Source organism: Schistocerca americana, chromosome 5 (assembly GCF_021461395.2).
Source record: "Schistocerca americana isolate TAMUIC-IGC-003095 chromosome 5, iqSchAmer2.1, whole genome shotgun sequence".
NCBI classification, from domain to species: domain Eukaryota; kingdom Metazoa; phylum Arthropoda; class Insecta; order Orthoptera; family Acrididae; genus Schistocerca; species Schistocerca americana.
Window position 1 is genome coordinate 622,396,467 of NC_060123.1, and position 21,716 is coordinate 622,418,182.

The window sequence follows — 21,716 nt, forward strand, 5'->3', positions numbered from 1 at the left end:
CCTATTGCCTTTACGTCCATATTGCTCTCGTCTGCGTAAAGAAAATATTCACAGATCGAGAAAGAAGCTTTGGCTCTCGTATTTGGTGTTACTAAGTTCATGATTTCTTGTATGGTCGTCACTTTACCATCATCACAGACCACAAACCTTTGACATCGCATTTTCATCCAAACAAGCCTGTACCTCCACATACAGCGCAGAAATTCATTCACTGGTCAAAATGGCTCTGAGCACTATGGGACTTAACATCTATGGTCATCAGTCCCCTAGAACTTAGAACTACTTAAACCTAACTAACCTAAGGACAGCACACAACACCCAGCCATCACGAGGCAGAGAAAATCCCTGACCCCGCCAGGAATCAAACCCGGGAACCCGGGCGTGGGAAGCGAGAACGCTACCGCACGACCACGAGATGTGGGCCATTCGCTGGTCAATTTTCCTCTCGCAGTACCGTTACGATATCTTGTATCGGTCCACTGCTAAGCACGGAAACGCCAATGCGTTGTCCCGTTTGCCTGTTGCTGAGGATAGAGCAATCGATTCCTCCAAACTTGCTTGCACGTTCATTGATGCGGAAACCGATGACGTGGTCGAATCGTTTCCAATCGATTTTCGTCGTGTGGCTACAGCCACAGCTGCTGACCCGGTCCTTGCTACCGTTTTGCGTTTTGTTGCTACGCAATGGCCCTTGTCAAAGACAAGGATCGAGGATACGTTGGTTCGCCGATTTTTTGCTCACAAGGAGAGACTTTTTGTACGACGTGGTACTTTGCTGTTGCGTTCTGATAATGATCAGTCCAGGGTCGTGGTCCCACGTTCGTTACAGTCCTCTGTGTTACGGCTTCTCCACCAAGGACATTGGGGTATAGTGCGAACGAAACAACTTGCTCGTCAGCATTGTACTTGGTTCGGAATCGATGCAGCGATTGCGAATATGTGCTCTTCTTGCATGGCGTGTGCCGAACACCAATCCGCACCACCGCGGAAATACTTTGCATGGCCAAAAGCCACTTCCCCTTGGCAACGCTTACACATCGATTTTGCTGCTCCATTCTGGAAAACTCGATGGTTGGTTGTGGTAGATTCATTCAGTAATTTTCCTTTTGTTTTCAAGATGTCTTCCACGACGTCATCTGCCACCATTGAAGGTCTTCCACAGACTATTGTTTCTGACAATGGCGCACAATTCATGTCCGCAGAATTTCAGTCATTCTGAAAGGCCAATGGTATTCAACATCTGACGTCCGCGCCGTTTTCGCGTCAGTCAAACGGTGCCGCTGAGCAATTGGTCCGGTCTTTCACGTCACAGATGTTGAAGCTGAAAGAGTCGCATTCTCGGGAGGACGCGTTGTTGCTCTTTTTGTCCTCGTATCGCTCTCAGCCTCGAGATGGTCGCACGCCGGCTGAGTTCCTCCACGGTCGTCCTCATCCAACCTTGATGTCTTTGTTACATCCGCCGCATCAGGTTCCTGTGCAGCGGCAGACGCCTGCTTTTGCTCCAGGCGACGTTGTATACTATCGCAACTATCGAGGTTCATGGCGTTGGCTCGCAGGGCGCATTCTTCGATGCCTCGGCCGCGCTGTTTATCTGGTTTTGGGGGCCTCTGGTGAGGTGCGTCGGCATCTCAATCAGCTGCGCCTCTGTCGTCGCACGGGTTCTGCCGCTCCCCGTCTGCTTTCAGCATCGGTGCCGTCCGGTCAGCGCCCTGGGGACCCATCTACTGGCTCGCCTCATCCCCAGGTGTTACCGACGATGCCTTCCATTTTGCCCCATGGCGACGTGCAGCCGCCGCCGCCTGTTCTCCCTCCGGCGACGCCCGCAGTGGACGCTTCGCTGCAGACGCCAAGCGCCTCCCTGGGTCACGCGCCGCCGATCGCTTCCCGTGACCAGCTGTCCTCCGACATGGACCTCTTGCCCGCTCCGGACCAGATGTCGTCTTCGCCCGTCGGGTGCCCCGTGCTGATGGAGTTCGACCCTTTGGCCCCTCCTGTCTCTCTCCGGGCGCATACACCGCATGTTGGCGTGCACCCTGGACTAGATTTTCAGGCGTTTCCTAGTTCCCCTCGGACCGAATGGCAGGGTGCGGGTGGCACAGCCTCGCCTGTTGTTAGGCTCCCCACCTCGTCGCATACGTCAACATGGGGTCCTCCCCACAGCGGGCGGAAGCCTTATAACACAACCGTACGCCGATTTGCGGGGGAGGAATGTGGTGTCACCGACAGACACCGTACTTGCTAGGTGGTAGCCTTTTAAATCGACCGCGGTCCATTAGTATACGTCGGACCCGCGTGTCGCCACTGTCAGTGATTGCAGACCGAGCGCCGCCACACGGCAGGTCTAGAGAGACGTCCTAGCATTCGCCCCAGTTGTACAGCAGATCTTTATGTGGATACATGCCTTATATTTTACCATTTTTTATATTTCCTATCAAGTAGCACCCCGGATGTGGCTTGTCAACAATGATATATGGACCAACATACAACAATTGCCATTTTTTATTCAGTGCCTTTAATTTCGATGATTTCGGATGCGTTCTTAGTAGTACCTCCTGTCCAATCTGGAATTCTGTTACGTTTTTTAATTTCCTGTCGTAAATTTCTTTCCTTATTTGAGCTTGCTCTTCCAATGATATTAGCGCTCGCCATACTTTCTCATCTAAGACTACGTCTTTGTGTCGTAATTTAGGTATCGGTTTTGCCCATTCATCTAGCTCCACCTCTTAAAACATTAGTTCGGCCGGTGTGTGCCCTGTTGATGTGTGTGGTAGGTGATTTACTATGTACTGAAACGGACCCAGGTAGTCTATCCATTTCCTTTGGTTCTGTGGTATATATGTGTGGATAAACCTATTAAATTCACGGAAGCACCGTGCGACGGGACTAGCTTCCGGGTGGAACTTGGATACTAAAATATGACGTATGTTTTGCGATTTTAAAAATGATTTCCACTGGTCACATGTAAAATTTGAGGCGTTGTCAGTTAGGACTGCTTGGGGTTTCCCAATGCGTGGTATGTAGTCTTCCAGACTGTTTTGACTGCGTACAGCCGGAGATACTTACTAAAAACATCATATAGGCCTACGATGTATTTAACTCCGCCGCGGGCTTGGGGATAAGGCCCTGCGGCGTCAATAGATACAAGATCTCTTGGTTGCTTTGGTGTTATTGGGTTTAGTATGTTAAGACATGTCCTATTCTGATGTTTGACCTTTTGACACACCACACAGCGTCTGATTACTTGCTCTATACGTCGCCTCATATTAGGGAAATAACAATACATAGAAATTTTGGCGGCACACTTTAGCACTCCATAGTGCCCCCATGTGTGGTGCCTGTGTTGAATTAAGTTTTCCACATATTCCTGAGGTATGCACACACACCACTTATCCATTTGTCGATCTCTTCTGTGAAAGAGGACGCCATTATGTATAATGTAATACTGCTCTAAACGTTCGTGTGTTCTAGCCTGCAATTTTTTCCTTACGTTCCTCCATCTCGGGTCTTCTTCCTGTAAACGTTGCATGTTTTTGCACATTTTAATATAATATCGATTAAAAGTTCCATCATTTATTAAAAGCACCTTCAAGTCTGATTTTTCTTCCTCTAACTCGTGGTGAAACGTCCCCTTTGAAAAATTATACAAGACTGTGCTTAAACCGACACACAATATTTTTTAGCGCAACACAATCTGACTTTCAAAAATCTCTACAAAAGAATGGCCCTGACTAACATTAACCTATACCTTTCACAAATCACTTACCTCACAAAAATCTTGGTTACTCGAACAACTGCAATACAGCAAGCGCCACTACTGCCAGCTACATAAAAGATTCAAACTACGGAAGGCACTAACTACTGATAGGCATAGTTAGCAAATGAAAGATTTTAATAGAGAACAAACAATGTATTTACCTTAATAGTCATCATATATATAGCAGTTCATGACATCCAGTCTTACAAATTTCAAAACTCCGCCATCTCTTTCCCCACATCCACCACTGCTGGCGGCTCACCTCCAACTGTGCCACGCTACACGCTGTTAACATCCAGCTGGCCAACGCTACAATGGCAGACAACAATGCAAACTAGCCACAGACTGCACAAAGCCCAGCCAGTGATTTTCATACAGAGCGCTACGTGGCGTTACCAATAAGAAAACCTAAACAGCCTACTTACATAGCCCCATGCTCCCCACAAAAAATTTTACAAAATTTTTTTGGGCACTGGCCAATACATATTTGTTAAATTTTTTTTCACAATTACAATAACAAAGAAATCAAATGCACACACTTATTGATACAATGTTGGTCAAAAGCTAAAATTTTCTCACAGTCCATAAAGACAGTCCTGATCATCCATCACAGTAAAATTGCAGTGTTTTTTTTTTTTGTCAAAGCCTGAGCAGTAAAAGAAAATGCACATGGAAGTAGTGGATTTCCATGCAGTCTTGAAGAAGTAGTGTTGTCCTTCCAACGGAAAGACAGTGCTGACTCTCGACATGTAATGGGCCACAACAGAGCAAACCCACAACAGAGTCATTCTAAGTCTTGAAGAATATTGGTAGGTAGGTCATCACAGAGTAGACCCACTGTAGTCATGGTAGAGATTATGGTATTGGTCCTTGTAGAAATAATGGTATTGGTGGATCATCAAAGATGCAGACCCACTGTAGTCCCTGTAGAGATGGCCAGCAGCCATCTGTTGCGACTGTGCAGGTACACAATCACTATTGAAGAGTCTTGCAGATAATATAGCAAGTCCATAACCACCACTTGTGCACTCAAAAAGTTTTTGGAATGGTCCTTAGAACCAGCAATGCTGTTATCCAGTCCCTTGCTGAATTATTAACATACGTGCAAACACAATGAGTCCCTACTTCTCTCATATTGTCCATATACTATGACCAACAGAAACGTGTGCAGTGAAATGTAACTTACAAGTTACTTAATTTGATGAACTGGTATCAATTACAATTTTATAACATAAGAATACAATAACAAAGATAGAAAATACATCATTAAAAACATAATAATACAGATAACATTTGTAGTAATAGGAGCTTTACAAAACCATAGAAATAAACATATACATCAGTGTTACAGGAATTATGACATAAGTAAATACATAAAAGACCAGAATAATTATTGAAACATCAACTTCACACATGAGCATTAAAACAGAACAGAATTAATAATGTCTAACATCTTTACAAAGTAAATAACATATTATTAATGCAAATTTTATTTGAGGATAACAGTGTTCCTCATCATAGTGAATGTAGCTTAGTATTAGAAGAGAAAAAATTCTGTGAAACAGTATACAGAGACAGGAAGAAAACAAATACACAAGGGTACACAAACACATAATGGGATAACACAAAAGGAAAGGACAGGGTTTGTTTTAGTGTAACATTTGGTACTGCAGTCCAACCCAAAACTTCATTCCATAGATCTTTCGTCTTATTTCAACACTTGTTTCCACCAAAAAAAATCCTATCCAAGCATGGTTTCTGCATTCTGTTCACATCCTCTTTCAAAAATAGTTTTTCTCCACTGGACACTACTTTTTTTGGCCAAACCATTTTCTAATAGCTTCTCAATGCATTTCTTCCAATTCATCACAACTCATTCTCTTATATAGCCTACCCCATCTTAAGCTAACTTAAATCTACTGAGCTCAGATGCTAAACTAAGGGACGAGGCAATGCAGCAGCACAAAACGATTAACACAAACAGAAATGACAAAAAAAATGGAAATTTGCAAAGCAAGCTACAGTAAATCTAAATTACCAAGCAATGCAACATTACAACTAATATGAGCCAATGTGCAGCAACAAGAAAAATAAATCAGTAGTAAAACTAGCTTAACAGGGTAATACAAAGTGAAATTTAGTAGCACTATGCCTGGCAAACAGCCGCAGCAAATGCAATAACTTATATCTAAAAATGAGAAAGCTCAAGCAGAAAAAATATTACAGTAAAAATGGCCATGTTTAATACCTATGTCACATCTTAACACTCGAGTGATGCATCACTGTAACTTGCTCTAGCAGACAAGTTACCAAGTCACTGACCAAAATTATGTATGCAATTCCTGTGAAGTGGAAATGTCTTTTTGTGCTCCCTCATTTTTTGGAGTACATCCATCATAAAGTTATTTTTTACTGGATCTGTAGGCATAAAATATTTATATTAGTACATCTATAAAATTTTATTTTAACCAATGCTGCAGTGCAGCTAGGAACTAGATATTAAACAAAATAGGCAAAGCAAGGCGTGAAACGTCATTCACTAGCCATGTAGCATTTCATAATACAGTAAACAATCTTTCAACTAGCAAGACAATAGACATGAAATGTTTCTCATCATTTCATTTCAGTAAATATCATAAATTAAGAACTCTACAGTGTAATCATGTTTTCAAGTTTGAGGGTGTCGTATTTACGATGCTTTCTACAAAGGAATGTCAATAGCGAGGATAATGGCCTTTTTTTTCCTCCACCTGTGTCTATGAAAGGCATACACTAATGGCTTTTTTCCAGGTGTCTGTCACACAGCTGGGTGCCCACAACACATTACATGAAGGTGGTCACTTAACTTTCTTACCGAAATATTTACGACAGCAGTTTCCGCTACAGTGACAGTCTCATATAAAAATATTTCACAAGTCAAGAATTTGCGTTACAAATCTGTAGAAACAAAATCCTATTGATATAACAGAGCCCAAAAAATGTTCATCGGCATTTTAATACATTCACGCATTTACATACATTTCATAACTCTTAAAGTACGATTCTTGGTTTCCAACAAACTTTTTTACAAACCAGAGTCCCTAAGCACTACTCATTATTCCTTACTTTATTCGTCGACTCTTCTTCAATATTTCATCATAACAGATACATAGCATAATCAAATAACTCATATCGCATCAGCTTATTGATCATAAACATACCTCAACAGCATAATACACATCGTCGTCGTAAAAATAACATCATAACACCTCAGTCAAATCTCAAAATCGTTGTAGCTTCCTCCAATAATTTCAAAACCTAAAAAAAATTCTCTTCTCATTTCAATATTGTCATCTACCTCAAACGTACTTTAAAAATAATGATCTCATACCACATACATCATTCAAAGCTCTCATATTATCACAATGGTTCCAAAAAACTAAGAACAGTTCACACAGTACAGACAAAATACAGTTTCATAAGTGTGAAGTTATCCAACTATGTAATTGTGTACACATGTGTCACTGATGTAGTAAAAAAAATGTTTGTCTCTCAGTTAAATGATCAGGTAGCTGTGAAATTATGTGTTAGAGAAATATGGTACCGATCTGCAAAGTTGTGTAAGCAAATACCATATTAGCTAGGCCTCCTTGTGCTTGCCAGACACATGGTACACAAATTAAGCGTGTACCCCCCTGAGGATAAATGTAATTATACCCTCACGTGTCATAGATTACAGCAATGGAATGAAATGTATCACAGAAAACTTTCTCTGTAATTGAAAAATCTTGAAAAATAAATGATTTAAGTACAAAATTAATCACTCAAATGCGTGTCCTGTAGTGCTAAATGAGCGTCTTGCTGTAAGATAATTCTGTGGAAGTGTCGTAGTTATCGTCCTCTGTAAGCAAAGTTCTGCTGAAGTCAATGTACTTACCTCATCATAAATGAAGGTCAAATGCTTTGCGTATAGATATTGTAGTAATTACGTACCTTATGGTGATCAAGAAAGTACTATAATGTAACGTATTGTTGTGCTATGAAAAAGGCTGTTTCATTGTAGTTATACCACAAAAGTTACTACTAAAACATGTTTTACTTTCCAGAATAATTCAGAAAAACTGTGCAGATATAAAACAGAAACATCGCAAAAGCAATAACGTAAATTGTGTCACACATTAGTAGCGTCGTGATATAATCGTGTAGCTGTCAAAGAAACCAAATACTAAGTCATCTTTAATCTCACAAAAACTACTTCAAATAAGGAATGTCTTTTCAAGTAAACCAAAATGTTGCATTAAAATCTCATTAGCAGTATATGTTCTAAGTATGTAAGCCTTATAGTCATTACGTAATCGTGCAACTAACAAGCAAGAATGTACACACACAGTAACACTGTGTCCTCTGTGCACTATCATAATGCAGTGGTAATTTCTGTTTAAATAAGTTCTCTTGGTTCTTGACTGGATATTTAACTTCAAACATTGTTGCATGTTAACAGATTCTAAGTCTGACAAAGCATACTAGTAATGAAAAGTGAAAAGTTATATGGCAAAGACAAAGTTAAAAAGCAGATTATCTTTCAATAAACGGTTTTACATGTGAAATGTGGTGTAATCCTTTACCCTTTTTAGTACGCAGAGTTTCAACTTCAACGCAATTATCATGTGGTATATGTCGGTAAAGAATACTGGAATTTTGCTCAAGGTTAGCGTCTATGTTATTTTTCTCTGAGCCAGCCGGCGCAAGTGGCTGCCTGCGGTGCGAGTCATTGTCTGTCTCTTTGTTGGCGTGCGTCGTTATTGGGATTAGGAGACCTAACTTCTACAAATTCACCTTGTTGAGGGTGCCCTGCTCTGTTTGAATCTCGCCAGTTCTGATGCAATTCAAGTCTGTCGTTACGATTATATCGTCTGTCGTCATGTCGATAGATTCCATAGTTCCTTTCTTGTCGGTGATTTCTCCCGGAATCGTAACTGCGCGCTGGACCGTTACGTCTAAAGTTATTCTGTCTCCCTTGATAATAATTATTTTGGTTCCCATATTGTCTGTTTCTCTGATTGTCTTTGTGATAGTCACTACTGCGGAGAAGTGATCTTTCCCTGTAATTATTACTACTCTGCCAACAGTTATCATAAGGGTGTTGTCTGTTTTAGTCACGATTTGTGTTGTGAGAATAGCCTTGTCATGTCCAGTTATTATTTCTTTCATCGCGGAATTGCGACGGATGTGACCTATAATTGTTGTGTTTCTGTTTTCGCGTTCCGCGATTCTCAGTGTCAATTTCTAATTCTTGTGAGAGTCCCTGAAAAGCTTTAATGTTATCTTTGCAACGTCCTGCCAAAATAATATGTTGTAAATGTTCAGGTAATTTGATTAAGCAAATGCGGATGAGTTCTGAGGGGCTGTATGGGTTTGACAGGTACTGATTCTTGTGCAACATGTCTTCAAAATATTTCACAAGACTGGAGAATTCAGATTGTTCGAAATGTTTCATCATTATGATGCTATGTTTTACTCGGTCTTGTGTAGCTTGAGACCAATATGCTGAGAGGAAGGCATGATAAAATTCTCCTTCACTGTGGCAATCGTGAATGACCGATCGCATTCTTACAGCTGGTTCTTTCTCTAAATTGCCACACATAAATTCTAATCTGTGCTCAAATGACCAGTTGGGAGGGAAACAATGAGAGAATTGATGGAGCCACGCTTGTGGATGAATGTCGTTGTCGGAATTTTTATATGTTTTGAATTTGCTTGTAGTAATAAACAGATTATAGTCAAAATCATCGTGTCGGCGAGTCGCATATCGGTCATTGTTACGTCGTGTCGGCGGTTCCATCTCAAAATTCGGTGCACCTTGCCAATTTCTTTCACAATTTCTGAAATGCATGTGTTATTATTTTGTGACTTTTCCGTATTTCTAAGTTCCTCTTCCTGCGTTGGAGCGTGAGTGTCCTCTGAAATATGTAATTCTTGTATTACTTGTGCCAACTGATCTTGTACTTCCCGAATTTCTCTTTTGTACTGTGTATTGATTTGATTTTGATTTTGTTTGAATTTTCTAATTTGTTCATACTCTTCAGTGTCAGTGAAGGCTACAGGTCTTGCGTCATTCAGATCATCATCTACCTTTGTAGATAAATTATTTAGCTGATCCGAAAGTTCGACTACTTTTTCTGATAATGAACTAATTTCCTCCATGTGTCTTTCTGAACAAATTTTCAGAGTATCTACTGTGTCCTTTAAGTTTTCCTGAGTTTTTCAAGTTGCATAACCGAATCGGTAGATGCAACTCAGTCAATTTAAGCTTGCAAGGTCTCATGATTTTCATGAACAATAGTTTGCAGTTCTTTTATGGCTGCTTCGTGATTCTGTAATGCATTTTCATGCCGCGAAAAAATAGGTTGAAAATGCTCACAAATGTTTGTTTTTACGTCATTACAGACTTTTTGACATTTCGATTCAATGTTATGTAACTCAGTAGTTAAATCTTCAAAGGTTTGTTCAAGCGTGGTGTCTAACTTTTGAAGCTTTTGCTGTGTTTGTCTCTGATTTTGTTCCAAGGTGTCTAACTTTTGAAGATTTTGTTCCATTGTGTCTACCTTTTGAAGATTTTGTTCCATGGTGTCTAACTTTTGAAGCTTTTGCTGTATTTGTCTCTGATTTTGTTCCATTGTGTCTAACTTTTGAAGCTTTTGTCCCATTTGTTGCATTAATTGTAATAACAATGCACTGGTGTCTGAAACATGTTCCTCAGTGCTTTTCGGCAGTGAATTTGCACCGGCAACATTCACATTTTGACAAGCGGAAAATGTGTTTTGACTCATTCGAGAAAACGGTGAGAACCCAAAACCTGAGCCTACAGTATTTGCAATATTGTGTTCTGTCCTTCCCGATTCCTGTGGCGAGCTGTTGCAGACCGATCGATCAATAATACTTCCCTGTTCACTACCTGTTTCACTGTCTACACCATTATTTGAAGCCCGCTCCATTTCCCTATGTACAGTTACCAAATTACTACTTTGAATGTCTGTTAATTCATTACACAGTGGTGCTGGTAAGCTATGCTCGTCGTCACTATTATTTCTCAGTTTACTTCGGAGCATAGTGTTACGTTTTTCACACGCCATTATTGTCACAATATTTCACACGATAACACAGAAAAGCACAATTTGAAGAGCAAAAATAAGAGAACACATTAACATAGCACTGAAAATAATATCTAGTTAATTGCAAGCGCAGCTGCGAAATACTTGTGCAAAACTACATGCATGCCACAACTGTTTTAATGTGCAACAGTGAAAGACTGCAACTACAAAGGAGATTCTCTCTACAATTACGCGGTAGCAATAAACAATAGCTACACTAATTACACAAACTACAAGAAAAAATCAGAAGATTCCAGTGAGGTATCCTCGGCTAAGGGTCGACATATGAAACGTCCCCTTTGAAAAATTATACAAGACTGTTCTTAAACTGACAAACAATATTTTTTAGCGCAACGCAATCTGACTTTCAAAATTCTCTACAAAAGAATGGCCCTGACTAACATTAACCTATACCTTTCACAAATCACTTACCTCATAAAAATCTTGGTTACTCGAACTACTGCAATACAGCAAGCGCTACTACTGCCAGCTAAATAAAAGATTCAAACTACGGAAGGCACTAACTACTGATAGGCATAGTTAGCAAATGAAAGATTTTAATAGAGAACAAACAATGTATTTACCTTAATAGTCATCATACATATAGCAGTTCATGACATCCAGTCTTACAAATTTCAAAACTCCGCCATCTCTTTCCCCACATCCACCACTGCTGGCGGCTCACCTCCAACTGCGCAACGCTACGTGCTGTTGACATCCAGCTGCCCAACGCTACAATGACAGACAACAAAGCAAACTAGCCACAGATTGCACACAGCACAGCCAGTGATTTTCATACAGAGCGCTACGTGGCGTTACCAATAAGAAAACCTAAACAGCCTACTTACAGTGGAAATCGGTAAGACCTTGAGGTAACCGTGATAGTGCATCTGCCAAAACATTCTGTTCCCCTTTTATGTCCACTATCTCAAAATCAAACTCTTGGACATACATGCACCACCTCGCTATTCTCTTATGTAACAACTTGCACGTCAGAAGAAAGGACAAGGCTTGATGATCACAGTAAACTTTGGTATGTTTTCCCCAAAGGAAATATTGAAATTCACGAAACGCCCACACTACTGCTAACGCTTCTAGCTCAGTTATGTAATAAGATCTTTCACATTCTGTGAGGGTTCTATTGGCAAAACTGATTACATTGACTTCTTCCTTACCATCCTTTGTTATTATTTGAAACAGGCACGCACCGAGCCCCTGATAACTAGCATCGGTGCTTAAACAAAAATCCAATTCAACATATTTGGGTGTTTCAGGATAGGCGCGTTAATCAGCGCCTGCTTAATCTGCTGGAAATCATTTTCACATTCTTTAGTCCACAACCAACTGTGATTTTTACGCAGTAAGTTTAATAGTGAACTACTGTTCAACAGTTGTTGTGGCAGAACCTTCCTGAAAAACGAGGCCATTCCTAGGAAACCTTTTAATTGTTTCTTAGTATAGGGTGTTGGGAAATTCCGTATCGCATCTAGTTTACTGGGGTCAGGTAGAATTCCTACTGGTGACATAATATGCCCTAAGAATTTTATTTTTTCCTTTCCGAATTCAGACTTTTTAAAGTTAACTGTGACATTGTATTCATCAAATTTTTGAAAAATCCTTTCCAAAATACTTACATGTTCATCCCGTGTTTGAGTTGCAATTAATAGATCATCAACGTAGAGTGTAACCTGGCTAAGCAGTTCCGGTCCAAGTACCCTGTCTAATGCTTCAATAAATACACCAGCGCTCACATTTAATCCGAAAGGCAGCACCCTAAATTGGTAGCTCCTCTCGGCATTTATGAAAGCTGTATACTTTCTACTCTCTTCATGTAATAAAATTTGCCAGTACGCAGCTTTCAAATCCAGGGATGTTAAATACTTAACGACATGAAACTTTAATAGCTGCTCTTTTAGATTCTCTGGCCTTGTTCTTATAGGAACGATGATTTTGTTCATTTCCCTCGCGTCTAACACCAACCGCACCGTTCCGTCAGTTTTACCAACTGCGAGAATCGGACTGCTGTAAGGTGAGTGCGATGTTTCAATAACCCTCCACCTAATCATACGCTCTATTTCTTTTCTTACTACCTCTTTCTTTGCCCAAGGGGTGCCATATGACGTTCTACAATATGTTTCATGCGGGTATACTTCCATTGTATACTCATATCCCTTAATAACACTAGGTTGCTTACGAAAAATGTTATGATATTTGAAGAGTAATTTTGTCAGTTCACTTCGCTGTTCATTGTTAAGACAAGTTGATTTATTTATATTACTGTCTACTATTTGCTCATCTAGGATCTCCCTACCAGCGTCATCAAGTTCCATCTCCTTTTCCATTAAGGATTGAGGGTAGACAAGTTTAACATTAATCTCTGGTATCGGCCTAATCTGATTTGTCATTGTAGTTCTTATTAAGTCCAGAGTCAGTGTGCGCTCCCCTACATGAAATTGGCATTCCCCGCTGCCGATATCTATTTTTATCCCATATCTTCTGAACACCTCCATACGAAGTATACAGTCCACTATAAGTTTGTCTACCAACAAGAAAGTACACTGCAAAATTACACCACATATGCTAATGGGTATGCTGGCCTGTAATTTTATAACTTTAGATTTACTTCCCATCGCCGTTACTATCTTACAGTTCTCTACAGGTAGTGTGGGAACATTTACTTCCTTCGCTATCTCTTTGAACCAGCTAGTAGACATTAGGCTTGTCAACGCGCCAGTATCCAAAACAACTAGTACATCTTTGTTTCCCACTTTTACCTTTATTGTTGCTTGAATAATTTCACTTACCTTGCGTGTTGTTTCTTTCTCTTCGATAAACAAGTCTTCTTTCATTTCTGCGTCCTTATCATACCTTAAAAATAGATTCCTGATATGCTGTATGTGTAGGTTTGTTTCAGTGTCTGCTTCCTCCTTTCCGTTCCTGTTCGTTCTAGTGTTTAAGTCACTCATATTAGTACTGTGGCTCACTGACAGTTCATTACCTTCTTCCTCTAGTCACGCTCGGTTATTATTTCCTGGGGCCGGTAAAGGTATTGTTTCATTTTCTGCCGTCACTTCTACTATGTTTACCGTATGTTCGCGTGCTCGCCAGTTCGTGTCCCGGTTGTTTCGATTTGACTGTACGGGCTGCCTGTTATCTCTCGGATCCCTGTGTTGCATATTCCGTTCCTGGTAATTTGCATTTTCTTGTCGCCTATTGTCGAAGTTTTCCCTCGAATTTCTATTGTCTCGGCCATTACCGTACCTATGGGGCTGATATTTAGTTTCGTACCCTCGGTCACCCTGTGGCTAATGGGTAGACCGATTGTACGGATTTCCGTTGTGGCGCGGCGGTGCATGCCATTCATTCATACGCACGCGACCGTTATAATTTCCAAAGCCATTGCCGTTACCGTAGTTCTTCCCGTTTTGGTTGTGCCCATTACCGTTACGATAAGTAGGCGTGGCTTGCGCATCCTCATGAATCAGATCTATTGAGTCGAGCACTGAAAGAAAATACTCGAGATCATATTCGGGAACAGTTATTAATTTTTCCCTAACATTTGCAGGTAACTTGTTCTTTAAGATTTTCAGTACATCGACATGAGATATCGGATTATTCCAGTAACGGGTTTTGTTTAGGTATTTTTCAAAAAAATGGCTCTGAGCACTATGGGACTCAACTGCTGAGGTCATTAGTCCCCTAGAGCTTAGAACTAGTTAAACCTAACTAACCTAAAGACATCACAAACATCCATGCCCGAGGCAGGATTCGAACCTGCGACCGTAGCGGTCTTGCGGTTCCAGACTGCAGCGCCTTCAACCCCACGGCCACTCCGGCCGGCAGGTATTTTTCAAAATAGCTTCTTAGCCCCCCGAATTTTGAATGATATGGTACTGGGTTAAATACCTCTCGTCTTAACCTCTCCAGGATAGCTGTTGACCAGTATTTATCTAAAAATGCATTCTCAAACTGATCATATGTCTCGCAAAGTTCTGACATCTCCGTAGCCCACAAAAGGGTATCACCCTCGGTGTGTCCTACTACATATTTAATCTTTTGAGCTTCTGTCCAAGTCCTGGGCAGTACATTTCTAAAGGCTCGGACAAACACTACCGGGTGCGTTCGCTTTTTCTCATTTGAGAATACGGGAAACTGTCGATGTTTTATTAAGCTCTCATCCATTAACAACGCTGTCCAGCACGGCGGAACAGCATTTCCCTGCGCTGATGGCATATTTGATTCAGCAAAATTTTGCCCGCTGCTCGCGTCGCGCGTCGACATGCGGTCGCGCGGCGTGGGTTGGGCATTGTTGTCCGCGCCACTGATTTCTCCCACTGGCGGATGGCTGTTTATCGCTCCGCTTACCGCCCCAGGCGATATTACCGTACTTTGTTTGTTAACTATTTCGTCTCTTAACCGTTGTTCTAACTGTCTGATATCATGTCCTACGCGTTTTAAGATTTCTTCTTCCTTGTCCCCCATTACTACCTTTACCGCTTCCACATAGGTACGCTGTTCACGATTCATAAAGCTGCACAACGTCTGAGTTGATCCTCTTGTGTTCTAACTTGAGTAATCCTACCTCCAGTGTGATTTTTTCTGCATTTTCTGGCAGGTCGTCACAGAAAGAATGTAGTTTCCTACTTCTGATTGTACATTGTCTAAGTTGACCTGCGTATTCTTTTGCCTTGCCTTTAAATTCTCTAGGTTTTCTCTAATTCCGGATAGCTCCTGTCGATACGTGTGTGTTAGTGTTTCAAATTTTTCGCCCATTATGCCTTCTAATTTCTCACCCATATCGTGAACCGAAATTTGTACTTGTTCATTAATTTTCCTATCCACCTCCGTGGAGATTTGTGAAATCTGCTGTGTGAACTTCGTGTCCAGACTATTGAGTTCTGTGCGCAAATTTTTTAACTCGTCTGAAATGTGTGTCATGTTTGTATTAACCTTCTCGATCTCGGACTTTACTGTGGTCATGTCTACTTTCGTATTAGTCATGTCTGCTTGTATCGTTTGTAAACTTGACATTTTAGTCTCTAAACCCGACATTTTTTAATTTATGTCTGCTTTCATTGCATTCATGCTTGTTTGTATGGATTCTGTTAAGGCTCGAAATAAGGCTTGCGTATCTTCCGTATTCACTTCCGGCCTACGCCTGTCAGCATCTGCGTCCGTACTACGCGTACTGTTGTCATTTAAAATATTCTCTTGCCTCGAGGTGCCATTAGTTACGTCTACTGTAATTAACGTATTGCTTGTAATTAAATGTTCTGTAATCACGGGCGTCGAATGCAACAATGGCGTGTCGCGCCCAGCATCCAAATAATCACCGCTAAACGGTTCCAAACCACTCATTGTTGCATTTAGCAAATGAACATCCACTACATTGGCATTCTGATTTTCGAATGACATTTCCTTATTGTTTTGACTCTCCATTATAGAAATCCTTATACCACTGCAGTTATCAAAATAAAAATTTTCTTTTTTAAGATTTTACTTCCGCGCTACTTCTCACGCGAAAAAATGCATATACAGTTATATGTAATTGTAGTCTCAACTATTCTTCAATCAATATATTTTCCGTACTAATAAAGAAATGTCATTATCTCTACTTGACTACAGTAGCGTTAATCTCTGAAGCTTTAGGTTCTGGATTTTAGGAAATAGGTGGATGGATTTTCTAATAGGTCTACTGGGAACGCATTCTGCATATGCGCTGCGCGGTCCTACCTGATTGTTGTCTTGTAAATGGTACTTCCTCTATTGTGCTTTGTTGTGTGCTCTTGGTATTGTCGTCTTCTTCCTTCTAACTTATTTAATGTTTCCTTTTGATAGTATTTCTTCAGTATCACATCACCGTCTCCGTCACATCATCAGCGTACATGGAACATAAAGAAATTGTTAACATACACGTATATTCATTTTCCTAACAACACTAGTACTCACAGTTTTGCCCACTACGTATCGTGCCTGTCACCTGTCGCCACTTGATAATATAATAAAATAATGGAATAGATGATAATAAAATGTTGAAATGCGTGGCTTTTTAAAAATATATTCAATTAATGAGATTAATTTTTCGGCATGAATGACAAGCACAATAAGCTGAGCTATGCCTGGAAATAAGTTCGCATTAGTTCATATTATTTTGCAGGGCGAAGTAGTTTCTTTCTCCGCTGTAGATTTGTGCTTACCATTCTTTATAATGCTACGTTCGGTCGCCTTGTTCACCTTTAAAGTCTTGACCGTGTTCCCATTAAGCTTATCGGATCTTCGTGAATTTCCAAAGTACACAGGTGGGCTTCAGTTTTTGTAATTATCGTACTATTTGAAATAACAACTCACACGACCTTTCTGTTCATAAAACAATACTGTATTTTTTTAAACGATGCACATATGAAATACATACTCCTCACTTATTCATAGCGACCCCAAAATGGCGGTCTATAATTACTTGCTAAAAATGGCGTGCTTCTCACTCGTTCACTAGCTGAGCGCGAATCCTTTCTTCCTCCTACTGGTACCAGAAAAAAATCCTCTGTTTTTTAACAACTGAAAGTCAAAAAATACATGACGGTAGGCATAGGCTCTATGATGGGCTACCGCTTCATCTTCTCTCTTTGCCTTTAAAGAAGACGAAAACATAAAGGAAATGCAAAAGGTTTATCACAGCAGGCTGGCGTGAGGTCTGGAACAGGACAAGGAATTTAGAATTTAGAAAAACGGACGTAGCTGGTGGAATAATTAAATTTAATCCGTTAATGAAGAACGTCGGTCTTGACGGTACATGAATCAATATCAATAGTAACTGATAATGGCGCCTTGCTTGGTCGTAGCAAATGACGTAGCTGAAGGCTATGCTAAACTATCGTCTCGGCAAATGAGAGCATATTTTGTCAGTGAACCATCGCTAGCTAAGTCGGTTGTACAACTGCGGCGAGTGCCAGGAAGTCTCTCTAGACCTGCCGTGTGGCGGCGCTCGGTCTGCAATCACTGATAGTGGCGACACGCGGGTCCGACGAATACTAACGGACCGCGGCCGATTTAAAGGCTACCACCTAGCAAGTGTGATGTCTGGCGGTGACACCACACCGCCTGTCTCGTGGCCCAACCTACCCTCTAATCGGTTAGGAAATTTGTGGTAAGCTCCTATGGGACCAAACTGCTAAGGTCATCGGTCCCTAGGCTTACACACTACTTAATCTAACTTAAACTAACCCACGCTAAGGACAACACAAACACGCATGCCCCAGGGAGGACTCCAACCTCCGACGGTGGGAGCCGCGCGAACCGTGGCAAGGCGCCCCAGACCGCACGGATACCCCGTGCGGCTTCAGTCGGTTAGGATCAGAGACAATGTTTAATATGAAACCAGAGATGAACACCATTTGTTTGTGCCTATCAAAACAGTGGTGATGTTACTGATGACAGTGCTACTAAAGCAGAGTTACTAAACACGGTTTTCCGAAATTCGTTCACAAAAAGAGGAAGTAAAAATTCCAGAATTCGGACGAGTTCCAACATGAGTAGACATCCTAGGCGTAGCAAATCAGAGTAAAACACTTAAGAAAGGCAAAGCCTCTGGTCCAGAATGTATACCAGTCAGATTCCTTTCAGAACAAGCTGACACAGTAGCTCTACACTTAGCAATCATACAAACCGCTCAGTCGTAGAAAGATCTGTATCCAAAGACTGAAAAGTTGCATAAGTCACGCCAAGATCCAAGAAAGGAAATAGGAATAATCCGCTGAATTACAGACCCATACCACTAACGTCGATTTGCAGTAGGATTTTGGAACATATACTGAGCTCGAATATTATGAATCAGCTCGAAGAAAACGATTTATTGACACATAGGCAACACGAATCCATAAAATATTGTTCTTGCGATACGCAACTAGGTCTTTATTCCCACCAAGTAAAGAGTGCTGTCGACAGGAGACGCCAAATTGATTCCATAGTTTTAAATTTCCAGAATGCTTTTCACATCGGTCCTTACAAGCGCCTTCTAATTAAACTGCGTGCCTATGGAGCACCGTCTCAGTTGTGAGACTGGATTCGTGCATCGTGTTACAAAGGCCACAGTTCATAGTAACTGAAGAAAAGTCATTGAATTAAATCTAAGTAATATCTGGGTTTCCCCAAGGACGTTTCATAGACCTTCTCTTGTTTGCAGATGATGCTGTCGTTTACCGTCTCGTAAAGTCATCAGATGGTGAAAACTAATTGCAAAAGGATTTAGACAAGATATCTGTATGGTACGAAAAGTGGTAACTGACTAAGTAATGAAAAGTATGAAGACATCCAGATGAGTACTTAAAGGAAGCCGCTAAATTTCAGTTACAGGATAAATCACACAAATATAATGGCTGTAAACTCAAGTAAATACTTGGGGTTTACAATTATGAATAACTCCTGCCTTTTAAAATTCAAATTCTTGTTTTTGAGTCTTAAGTGACTGGCCTTCAGCCGGTTTTAAATTAAAGTTGTTTTGCCCTTGAGGAATGAGACTAAATGAAGCATTTATCCTGGAACAAAGTTGAAAAATTTATGTTTGGCTTGCTCTGTTTTTAATATTTCCTTTACTCTTGTAATTTTTGTCAAATGAATAAAGTAGTATGTTCGAGTGCAACTGACAGCCACTTAGCTTGGTCCCTTTCCATAAATTAAACTATCTGTCCTGTCCTGCGGGTATAGCAGGGGATCTCAATAACAAAAGAGAAAATAGAGCCCCCGCAGAAAGATTTAAGTGTTCGTTTTACCCGCGCGATGTTCGAGAGTAGAATGATAGAGGAGTAGCTTGAAGGCAATTCGATAAACCCCCTGCCAGGCACTTAATCGTATATTGTAGAGTAATTATTTAGATGTAGATATAGATTAAAAACCGTCGCCTAGATTGGAAATCGCACCCAAATACAGGATATACCAAACTAACATCAATGCACAAGACTACCAAACGCCACTTGCGGCTGAGACATCTCTGATCGCTGGTGCATGGCGTGGGGTGAGAATTCTAACTCTCTGGAGAGGATGACATCCTATGCAATACATCCATTTCCTTGTTCGATCGAATCGCCATTAATTAATTGAAATGGCTACCCAATTCGTACTCTAGACTTGATACTGCAATAACAGAAATAATGTAGTATAAAAGCGACAACAGCGTGGAATGCGGAAGTTTACACAGGACGTGTTGCTTTCCATTGAGAAACTCCGCTGTACGACCAGTCCATGGTAAACGTCGTGCAGTGCAAAACAAAAACCGAGTGATAATACCCGATTCTACCGTATTTTAGCAGACCACACCTCGTCTGTCCGCAGTATCAATGAGTTGGGAGCTCAAAGATATTTTACGTCATTTTCCAACCCGTCACAAAAGTAAAAGCCAGGAAAAGAATTCCATGAAACTTCAGTGTCAGCACTGGTGATGGCGACACATTTTACCTTGAGCCTATGACTAACAGCGGACGCGGCAAGCATTTAATATTGTAGTTTCATTTTCAGTGCGAAATATTGTCGATAAAATGAGTACATATCATACTGTAACGACGACGTTGTAGCTACTGCGCACGCACTTGGGGAATACTTACGAGGCATGTGTTTCAGTTCTATGAGTCGTTTTTGGGTGAAACAAACGTACTGGGATCGTAGTTTGCCGCTGATTGCATTGATGGTAGTCCCTCGTTTCGAAATGCCTAGTTTTTGAATTATACAGACATCTGATGTGTGAATTACATGCCCTTGATGCGCACATAGATACCACTTCAGTGCGTGCCGTGTGGTATTGTGAGATGGGACCTTTACGATACTTTCAGACAGGCTGGCAGTTCCTTCTGCTGTTGTGTAGAAGGAGCTAGTATATACAGGGTGAGTCACCTAACATTACCGCTGGATATAGTTCGTAAACCACATCAAATACTGACGAATCGATTCCACAGGCCGAACGTCAGGAGAGGGGCTAGTGTAATTGGTTAATACAAACCACACAAAAATGCACGGAAGTATGTTTTTTTAACACAAACCTACGTTTTTGGAAATGGAACCCCGTTAGTTTTGTTAGCACATCTGAACATATAAACAAATACGTAATCAGTGCCGTTTGTTGCATTGTAAAATGTTAATTACATCCGGAGATATTGTAACCTAAAGTTGACGCTTGCGTACCACTCCTCCGTTGTTCGATCGTGTGTATCGGAGAGCACCGAATCACGTAGGGATCCAAAGGGAACGGTGATGGACCTTAGGTACAGAAGAGACTGGAACAGCACATTACGTCCACTTGCTAACACCTTTTTATTGGTCTTTTTCACTGACGCACATGTACATTACCATGAGGGGTGAGGTACGCGTACACACGTGGTTTCCGTTTTCAATTACGGAGTGGAATAGAGTGTGTCCTGACATGTCAGGCCAATAGATGTTCAATGTGGTGGCCATCATTTGCTGCACACAACTGCAATCTCTGGCGTAATGAATGTCGTACACGCCGCAGTACATCTGGTGTAATCTCGCCGTAGGCTGCCGCAATACGTTGTTCCATATCCTCTGGGGTTGTAGGCACATCACGGTACACATTCTCCTTTAACGTACCCCACACAAAGAAGTCCAAAGGTGTAAGATCAGGAGAACGGGCTGGCCAATTTATGCGTCCTCCACGTCCTATGAAACGCCCGTCGAACATCCTGTCAAGGGTCAGCCTAGTGTTAATTGCGGAATGTGCAGGTGCACCATCATGCTGATACCACATACGTCGACGCGTTTCCAGTGGGACATTCTTGAGCAACGTTGGCAGATCATTCTGTAGAAACGTGATGTATGTTGCAGCTGTT